General features: G+C 34.0%; 1 long non-coding RNA gene across 1 annotated transcript; it reads right to left on the reverse strand.

Moving 5' to 3' along the window:
- Positions 1-2,724: 2,724 nt before the first annotated feature.
- LOC144198085 (uncharacterized) lies at positions 2,725-3,744 on the reverse strand. The gene is made up of 3 exons (XR_013326657.1): positions 3,455-3,744; positions 2,886-2,966; positions 2,725-2,784 (listed from the first exon to the last, which is right to left on the reverse strand). It is a non-coding gene; the product is annotated as an uncharacterized LOC144198085 (long non-coding RNA).
- Between the last annotated feature and the right edge of the window lie 6,965 nt (positions 3,745-10,709).

The raw sequence follows: 10,709 nt of genomic DNA on the forward strand, positions 1-10,709 counted from the left end.
GAAAGTCATAAAAGAACCAAACTTCATGATTTTTTTGTGTCAAAGAAGTATCTGTTCCAATTACTCTATCAGAGAAAAATCTGAGTTGTAGAAATAACTGGAAATTCAAGAGAGCCATGACATTGTTCTTCACAGGTGTATGTATGCACTTGCCGGTGCTCAACAACTCGGTCTACATTATCCTGCCATGGACAGGATGATAGTGTACGTGCGCAAACCCACGCAAACCCCGGGAGAATGTGCAAAGTGCAAACTCCACGCAGTGAGGACCAACCTCGGATCGTACCCACAACCCAACACAATCTGTGAGGCCGACGCGATAATCACTCGGCCTATTATCAAGGCTGCTTGGATAGTGGCACAAGATTGGTGTATTAAAATTGCTTTGTTATTGTCCCAGTATTACAAAGAAAGTTAAAATTATTATGTTACCTCATTTCCCAATCTCATTAAATTGAAAGTCAACACCAGAATGCAAATTACAGTATAAATTGCAATAAAGACACCTCACCCCCATAAAGCTGTCTTTATGCCTACTTTGGGTTCCTTCGTCTAAAACCTATAACAACATTGTTACTTGTTGGAATGTAGATAAATACTTTTAATGTCACAGTAATACCTTGACATATGTGGGCCCCAACATAGGAGGAGTTTGAGATACGAGTGAAATTCTGATCAAATATTTGCCTTGAGACAAATTTTGAGATATGTACATACGAGACAGCGAGAGGCTGCTTATAATTTCATCTTTCCCGTCGAATCTCCATCCTGCAAAGATCTCTATGAACACTGGGCGGAGCGTTGCATATTTTTGCATTAGTCTATGCAGAATTAAGGGAAACAATGCGTCCAAAGCAAGCCGGTGCAATGAAGGGTAGTACAAAGAAAAGGCGGATGATGACAATTGATATTAAGCACAAAATAATCGAAAAACAAGAGTAATGTACATGTGACTGAACCGGCTCGCCAATGCGTATTGTGAAGCAGGAAGTCCGCCTCGAAAGCCGCGGTGGAATACCTTAACTTCTTTGCCTTGGTTATTGCACAAAAAGTTTTAAATTGAATTTTATGTAAAATTACAACTTTTTAAAGTGTGTGTGTACAGGAATCTAAGTTCATTTAAGTTAAATTTAAATTCATGTTATGTTACGAGCACATCCGCCAAGTCTTTGTCTCTCTCCATCTCTCTGTCCCATCCGCGAACTCCACGTTGTATTGAATAATGTCTCCACTGATAACCACAAGTAATTTGTCACTCTGTTAGTAAGTGGTGAATTACAACCAATAAAAATGTTTTTTTCATTGTGATATTCAGTGTATGGGTGGGTTTTTTCAGAGGGTGGGCATTTTTTTCCAGTTTATTTCTATGGGAAACGTTGATTTGAGATATATGTACATCGACATATGAGTTCAGTCCCAGAACGCATTAAGCTCGTATCTCAAGGTAGAACTGTACTGCCATTCCTATGATTTGATGTATAAATTAAACTCATTTTTCAAATGATTCTGTTCTCGCATCTGCGTCATCTTGGCTGTGCTCTTACCCACTGCTCTTTCAAGCACGTAATTTAAAATACATATTTTAAAATGAGGATGTAATTCCTTTATTAAATCAGAAACAATACTTTATTCCATTACAAACTTTGCATGTCACACTGGTGCATATTAACATTAATAGACATGATTTTGTGATAGACTGGCTATGTGCGTTGGCATTTAAACATTGCAGTACACTGCTGATTCATCTGTGAATTTAATGGTGGAGTATGTCATTTCTGTAGGTTCACGAGAGACAGTGTTCCTCTCAAAGTGGTCGTGGGTTACAGTCGCATATAGTAGGTCGTTTGGAGAATTCGGGGAATTGCTATTTCTGCGAGTATCATGGCTTACCACAGCATTAAGGATGTGCTCACCATCAGATGTTATCTTTTTTTTTAAGCTGGTTGCACAATTTAGAGGTTTTTCCTTTTCCCTTCCTGTGAAAAAAAAACACATGGACATTATTTCAAACTTATAAAATCTTATCTGTTGTGACTAAAAAATCTTAAAAAAGAGTAGAGAGCAGTATTAGTCCACTGACACAGTATAAGAACTTATTTAAACCCTGGGTGAATAGAATGATTAAAAGGGCACTCAGTGTAGTCCTTTCCACCCTATATCTTATAAAGTAGTGTATTGTAAAACAACAATTAACAATTAGAAATGTAGTTCCTTTTACAGTAATTTGGGGTTAATTTGACAGAACCTTTCATGTTTTTTTAGTTTGTTTCTTTTAAGGGTACAAGTCTGGATAATTATGCTGCCGGCATTTTTGGGTGAATTCAAAAATATATAAATTCATGTTGCTAAATTGGAGAGAATAGATAATCCATTGATTAGAGCATTTATTAAAGAAAAACAAAAATGTAAAAAAAGATAGGCTTTTGTTGTTAAACACTTTCATGTCAGTGTGTTGTCTTGTGTGTTAACCAAAAAGAGGAACAAAAAGTTTACTTAGTTGGTCAAATGATGTCTATTTGGTTCTTGGACCGGGTCTTAAGAATGAACTTTCATTAATTCATTTACTGAATCGCTTATCCTCACAAGAGTCACAGGGGTTGCTGGAGCCTATCCCAGCCAACTTCTGAGATGAGGGGAGGGACACACCGAACTGGACTATTTCTTTGTTATTCATACCATAATTTGTGCTCATGTTACCTTTTTTCTGTCTAAAATATATCAGAAGAACCAATGCCAAGGCGAGAGTGATCACTCCAAGGCTAGCTCCGATGTATATTGGCATTTCTGCAAAAAATATAAAAGCATTTCTCAGAAGTGTGTCTTTCACGCATATGGCACATCTAATGATAACTTGGTCTAATGACCAAGTAATAATTGTGACTTACTAGGGGACGTAGGAAGACGTTGTGCAGGTGGATTGGATGTTGTTGACTTCGCTTTTTTTGTTTCTTGAGTTGTTGGTAAAGCTGAAAAAGGACATGGGTGTGCAGTGAATCAAACTGAAAAAAAAAAAAAAAATATATATATATATATATATATATATATATATATATATATATATATATATATATATATATATATATATATATATATATATATATATATATATATATATATATATATATATATATATATATATATATATATATATATATATATATATATATATATATATATATATATATATATATATATATATATATATATATATATATATATATATATATATATATATATATATATATATATATATATATATATATATATATATATATATATATATATATATATATATATATATATATATATATATATATATATATATATGTATATATATTTCAGTGGCGGCCCGTGCATTTTCTAGCGATGCCTTCAATCCGACACATGAAAAATAATCAATAATAACCTCATACAATTAAAATATTATTTAGGAATATAATCATACTTTACTCACCAAAAATCCTTTTAAACTGTACACAATAACCATCCTCCTTACTTTCTCCCTTCTTTTCTTTCGCCATCGAAGCTAATGCTGAAAGTCGAGCCTGTCCTGTTGTATTTCTGGCATACATTTTTATTCAATTTAGTGCTGAAAATGTTCGTTGCCGGTTGTGACAGATTTGCTTGCTTTGGAGTTGTCCGACCTTCTTAATGATGTCCAGCTTTTCTCTCTCGAAAAGTCTGTCTTGAAATGGCTTTAAATCAACACAACAATATATATTGCTTGTGCGGCTAGCTCCAGATATACTTTGGTAGCTTTGGCCCGCCTACTCTATCACCAGCCAATCAAAGTTGGTGAAAGCGATGACGTATCCATACGCCAGCGAGAAGGCAATGACGTATCCATACACCAGCGAGAAGGCAATGACGTATCCCTACGCTTAAGACAAGCCATTGTGGTGTTGCCAACTCGAAATCTGATTGGTTAAAGCAAGTTTTATCGACGCTTGTTTAATGCAGCAGAGCCCACATAACTGATTGTGAACTGTTTATTTGAACTGTTTGATATTTGATATTAATTTGATATTTGAAGTATGAAATTTCCCAAATACGAGATGAATAAAGTTATCCAATCTATTTTTGCATTGAGATTATTAGAGGGTGTGTTTGGAAAGGTATTACCCCTGCCGAGAAGGTTTTTGATTGACCAAATAGTGGTAGTGAAGGAACTATACTTTCTCCACTCACCTTGTTTAACGCTGAGGACAACTTCACCGTAGTCATCAAAAAAAAATCTTTCCCATCCACACGAGTAAGTACCGGAATCTTCCTTTGTTAAATGAGAGATTGTAACTTTGAAGTTCTTTTTATAGTCTACTAAATGGTATTTTTTTGAATTCAAATTCCAACTGCTTTTTATGAGAACATCCTCATCTCTGCATTTCCCTCTACAAAAGTATTTGACAGCATCTGACGTTTGGCCGTGGGAACATGTTATTGTAATGCTCTTTCCAGTTTCTCCTGTGACTTTCATCTTCATGCTGGCTACACCTGTAATAAACACCTTTTTATTACCATTTCTCAAACATTTAGTGTATATATATATATATATATATATATATATATATATATATATATATATATATATATATATATATATATATATATATATATATATATATATATATATATATATATATATATATATATATATATATATATATATATATATATATATATATATATATATATATATAAGGGTTATTAAAGTAAATCTGTTCTTACCTTGCAATAAATATATCACAAAAGTGAGAATTATCATATTCATAACATACTCTCATCGCTTTCTTTTGGTCAATTGACGTGCATTTCGAAAAATTGTGTTTTTTGTACTTGGTTCCTCTCTGTTACTGTTGCACTTCCTCTGTTTACATCTAACTCCGGAATTCACTGACAAATAAGAAGGTTGTAAGTTAATGCATTCATTCTTATGACAGGAACAGACCACCTAACATGTGCAGTTAGTTATTTTGTTGTTTGTTTGAAATCGATACGGTCAAAAAGGATGCTAGCAAATCTCAATGTTTTAATTTGAAACTCAAAGAGAAAAAAAGTATAAAAGTTGGGATGTTCATTCAAACGTTGTGTTACAGTTTATATCAGTCAATTTATTAGGGCAAAGATACCATCTTTGCACATGTATACATCTGGTCAGGTGGTCTGTAAAATAGATGGAGAAATAAAATCATCTTTGTGAAGGCTGTTAATGTATTTCCAAATGAAATATTATTTGTCTATATGCTGATATTTTGTTGAGAAAAATATCCCAGTTCCCCCTCATTTCATGGCCAAAGAAACACTTACAAACATGGAACTCATAACTTAGCCCGTTGTTCTGTATCTTTTTGTCAGTATGGTAACCTTACATTTTGAATAAGAACAAAGTTGCCATGATTGTCCCACGATTTTGTTGGCCGGTAAAATGGATGATAGAATAAAATAATCTTTGTGGCTTCTATTAAATCATTATTATTCATTCATTCATTTTCTGAACCGCTTTATCCTCACTAGGGTTGCGGCGGGTATTAGAGCCTATCCCAGCTGACATCAGGTCAGAGATGGGGGACACTGACCGCCAATTGCAGGGCACAAGAGACGGACAACCATCCACTCTCACACTCGTACCTAGAGGCAATTTAGACTGACTATTCAGTCTACCATGCACGTTTTTGTGAATGTGGGAGGAAATCGGGGTACCCGGAGAAAACCCACGCAGGCCTGGAAAAAACAAGCAAACTTGAGACAGGAACAACCATAGAAAGAATAAAATACTTGTTTTTTCAAAAGATTTCTATTTCTCTGTAGCTTCCGTTTTTATACCTTTGTAACTCATGCCTCATTTCCTACCTAAACCTCTTGCTTCATATATCCCTTCATACTGTGACATAACAGGAAATAAACAATGAACCACTTAAATTTCAAACTCTCTAATCCTAATCAGTCTTAAATCAATATAAAGCAAGTTATGTTAGACTGATAACAATGCAGAGAAAGTCATGTCAGATGTTGTCATATAAATCTAATTTGCCATTTATCAAACTTGCATTATATAAAAAGATCAAACAACAAAGAAAATGAGAAAGAAAGCAACAATCAATCAAATAGGGTATTTTTTTATATCAATAATTGTGGGGGTGGGTTATTGTTTCATCTCATATATCAAATCCATATTTTTCTTGGTCCAGGTTTTTGTTGTTCCGCCCAGCCTACAAGGTTTGACTGTTATGGTTATACCATTCTGATGTCAAAACATTCCAAAAAGTCAAGTGAGGCAGATTCTCTATTGATATGGCCCTAATGTTCATCTCATCTTATCTCATTTGCTGAACCGCTTTATCTTCATTAGGGTTGGTGGGGGTGTTGGTGCCAATCCCAGCTGTCTCCGGGCCAGAGGCGCGGGACACCCTGAATCGGTGGCCAGTCAATCGCAGGGTACGAGGAGACGGACAAACATCCCTCACGACCATACCTAGGGGCAATTTAGAGTGTCCAATCAGCCTACCATACATGTTTTTTTGGAATGTGGGAGGAAACCGGAGTACCCGGAGGAAACCCACGCAGGCCCAGAGAGAACGAGCAAACTCCACACAGGTGGAAGTGACCCGGATTTGAAACCAGGACCCCAGAGCAGTGAGGCTGACGCGCTAACCACTCGCCCCACTGGGCTGCCCCATAATGTTAATTTTTTTAACCAAAGACATTTTTGTCATTTTTTTCATGAAAATATTCATTAATTTTTAATGGGAAAACTTTCAAAATGTCAAAGTTATGGAAAGACTACCTGTTGGTGTAGTGGTTGGCTCTCCTGGCTTCGGTGATTCCTGACTAGGTTTTAGTCTGCCTTTTGCCCAAAGTCACCTGAGATAGGCTCAAAACCCACGTGAGCCTGACTGGGATAAGAGGAGTTTGCGAGACGCAACTCATTCTCATCATAGGGCACCAAAATGCCAAAAACCCTTGTGAGGATAAGCAATTCAGAAGACGAATGAATGTGACTGCCTCGAAACGAGATCAGCCTAATTAACATTATCTAGCTCTGTTGCTGTTCTACATGAAAAGTAATACTTTAGCGCCACCTTGTGCTGATTTTGCTTTTGGAGTTTAGCGTGATGAGACTTCCTACTGAGCTTTGAATTCGTTGTTCAGTAAGATGGTTTATGATTTCAATCACGTTGTCCACATATTCTACACGTACAACCTTTCATTTATTCATTTTTTGAACAGCCTTATCCTCACTAGGGTCACGCGGGGTACTGGAGCCTATCCCAGATGACTCCCGGCTAGAGTTTTCTCTAATTACCTTTCAATTGCTGCACGAAGGGTCCAATGGTTGGATGAATGTCATCGCAGTTTTTGTCTATCACATTTGTACATACATAATATATATATATATATATATATATATATATATATATATATATATATATATATATATATATATATATATATATATATATATATATATATATATATATATATATATATATATATATATATATATATATATATATATATATATATATATATATATATATATATATATATATATATATATATATATATATATATATATATATATATATATATATATATATATATATATATATATATATATATATATATATATATATATATATATATATATATATATATATATATATATATATATATATATATATATATATATATATATATATATATATATATATATATATATATATATATATATATATATATATATATATATATATATATATATATATATATATATATATATATATATATATATATATATATATATATATATATATATATATATATATATATATATATATATATATATATATTGTTGATAAAGATTGGAGTGCTGCATGTGGGCTTGAAAGTCATAGGACCTATGACATTGGCATTTACTTTCACTTTTCCAGTTTCCTTAACCTTTATTTCTCCCCATTTTACATTGAGAAACATTTTATATCCTCACACAGTTGTTCACAACGTGCTCAACCTTTTAGTCTCCTTGTTTGTCTGCAATTGAACCTTTAACACAATCATGACCGTCACCTTTTTTCAGTTAACCTGCTCACCTGTCAAATACTCTAAAATTTAGATAAGAGAAAGATAATTTTACACATTTACCACCTTCCTGTATCTTCTATTGCTTTTATTTCATCAGTCCCATTATTGTAAGGCTGCACTCTCCTGTAATTCAGCATTGAATGGTTTATTCATTTTGATATACGACTGGTTCTATGTATTTTAATGAATTTAAATAAACCACTAAGATGAGAATTTTTATGAGATTTTTATCATCACTTCCACATTCAGCTGGACATTAACCACTGTATGCACCCACATGGAGCTTCTGGAAATAGGCCGTGTGTGTGTGTTTGTGTGTGTGTGTGTGTGTGTGTGTGTGTGCGTGTGTGTGTGTGTGTGTGTGTGTGTGTGTGTGTGTGTGTGCGCGCATCTGAGTGTGTGTGTGCGTGTGTGAGCGTGTATTTGAGCGTGTGAGTGTTTATGTTAGTGTGTGTGAGAGTGTATTTATGTGTGTGAGTGTGTACGTGAGTGTGTGCGTGTGTATGTGTGGGTGCAGAATTGGACGAGGGCGGAGCTTCAAGGAACATTGCGTGACAAGACTGAAGAAAATAGGGTTCACTGGCTAACACACACAAGTATACTTAGTATAGTATAGTACATAGACCTAATATTTGCGCATGTCCAAATACTGTTTATTTTATTCTTTCGTTTAAATCTTCAGGTTGACTACACAAAACATTTCACCTTTCTCATTTTTCTTTAATAAAGGATAAACAAAATATGAAATTGAAATATAAATGGCAAAGATTTAACCCAATCCAAATATATTTTGGTTTACTCGTTCTTTTTTTGTCACAAAATGAAAATATTTATGTTGCCATAAAACTGGAATATATACCTTCTTGCTTAGCAGATAGTCCATAATTGCCATTATGAGATCATGGCGTTTTACATTGAGCCACATATACTTACATATATAACTGAATTAACTCCACATCAGTTTCACGTTTTTTTTAAAGTTTTTTTTAAGTTGATCTCAAGAACTAAAGAATGAAAACATGAATCATAAAAAAATGTACACATTTTAACTAATACATAGAAATCACGCTATATTTTCCTTTTTTCAGGAGACTATAACAATACACACATTCTGCAGCTTGCCATCCTTTCAATCAATTGTTCGTTCGTAAAAACTAATTGTATATAAATATTACGCATTCATATCTTTTGTAATGCATAAAAAACGATTTACTTTGTTTAACTAAAGTATTTAATAGCGCAGAAAATAGGATACATTAGTTTTTTTTCCCGTCAACTAATTAACATGACAAAACGATTTTTCATGCTTTTTAGATTGTATTAGTTCGTTTCATTTTTGTCTTCAGGGATTGTACACAACCAATCGCTGTCCGACCCTTATGAAATATGTTGCAGTGAAAAATAAATGTACCAAATTTGCCTGATTAAATTCAACATGTAGTAAATAGGTTTAATGAGTTTCGTTTTCATAAGGTTACTTAAAAATAGCGAGGACGTGTATACAATTAAACTCACGCACGCACACACAAGGAGCAACCAATTCCTAGTGATACAATTTCAAGAAAATCCACAATTGCCCTTAACTACTTGACTCAAATAACCGGTTCTTTTTAATAGCGTTGGTCTTTGCAGGGTTTGCATCTTTAAAAAGAAATACCCCTGTTAATGAATCTTTCGTGTTGCACAACCTGTGCATTAAGTGATACACAATTCACTACAATAAATTGCACTTTTGTGAAATGTTTGTGAATTTTTACCAACATTTTTATTTCAACGTGGACGTGCTTGCAGATAGATGCACGTGTCTTTCACGCAAACATCCAGTGGTGGCGCAAAATAAGATGGGACACATATTAAGGGTTGCATTTGGCAAAAAAATAAACAAAACAAAAATTCAACATAAAAAATGATGCACTGCCTTCACTTCAAAGTTTCCAATGTGTGACACATATTTAGGTTGGAATTTGGCCAAAAAACAAAAAATAAAAACTTAAAAATGATACACTGCCTTCACTTTAAAGTTTCTATTTTGAAAGCGCACATACTAGAAATGAAAAAGCAGATCTGCAGGAAAACGGGTTATTTTGTCTTAGTCTTTGTGCGTTGGTAGCAGGCGCGAAGAAAAGTGTATTTTTTGGAGTGTTTGCACTGAGCTGACGAGCAGGTCGTGACAGGGGTTAACGTGCCGTGAAGGGGTTAAACAAACGGACATTCCCCTCTCAAATCCTCCACGCTCATGTGGCCTTATAAGAGGAGCAATTCTACTGAGTTTAACCTGGCACGAACTCCTCTCATAAACCATTTATACACTTAAAGCTTAATGATTGGCGTACATGCTGCCTTGATCAGCTGATTTGAGTGAAACAAGGTCTTTTGCTGAAACTTTTGAAATTCAACTTATTACCCTTTCTAGGGTGGAAGATATTTTCTGCATCAATATATTTTATAATGTATTCATTTTCACATATTATTTGCTAGAATCGATATGCATGATCACTCACAAACTTGCAAAACATGAATGTTGAAGGGATAATATACTATATATTGCATGTCTTTCGGTGACAACCCATATATTATTCAAACATTTGCTGTAGTACTTTTGAAAGAGGATCGGCCTAAAGTCTGTGGTC

This window comes from Stigmatopora nigra, chromosome 6 (genome assembly GCF_051989575.1).
Source record: "Stigmatopora nigra isolate UIUO_SnigA chromosome 6, RoL_Snig_1.1, whole genome shotgun sequence".
NCBI lineage: Eukaryota > Metazoa > Chordata > Actinopteri > Syngnathiformes > Syngnathidae > Stigmatopora > Stigmatopora nigra.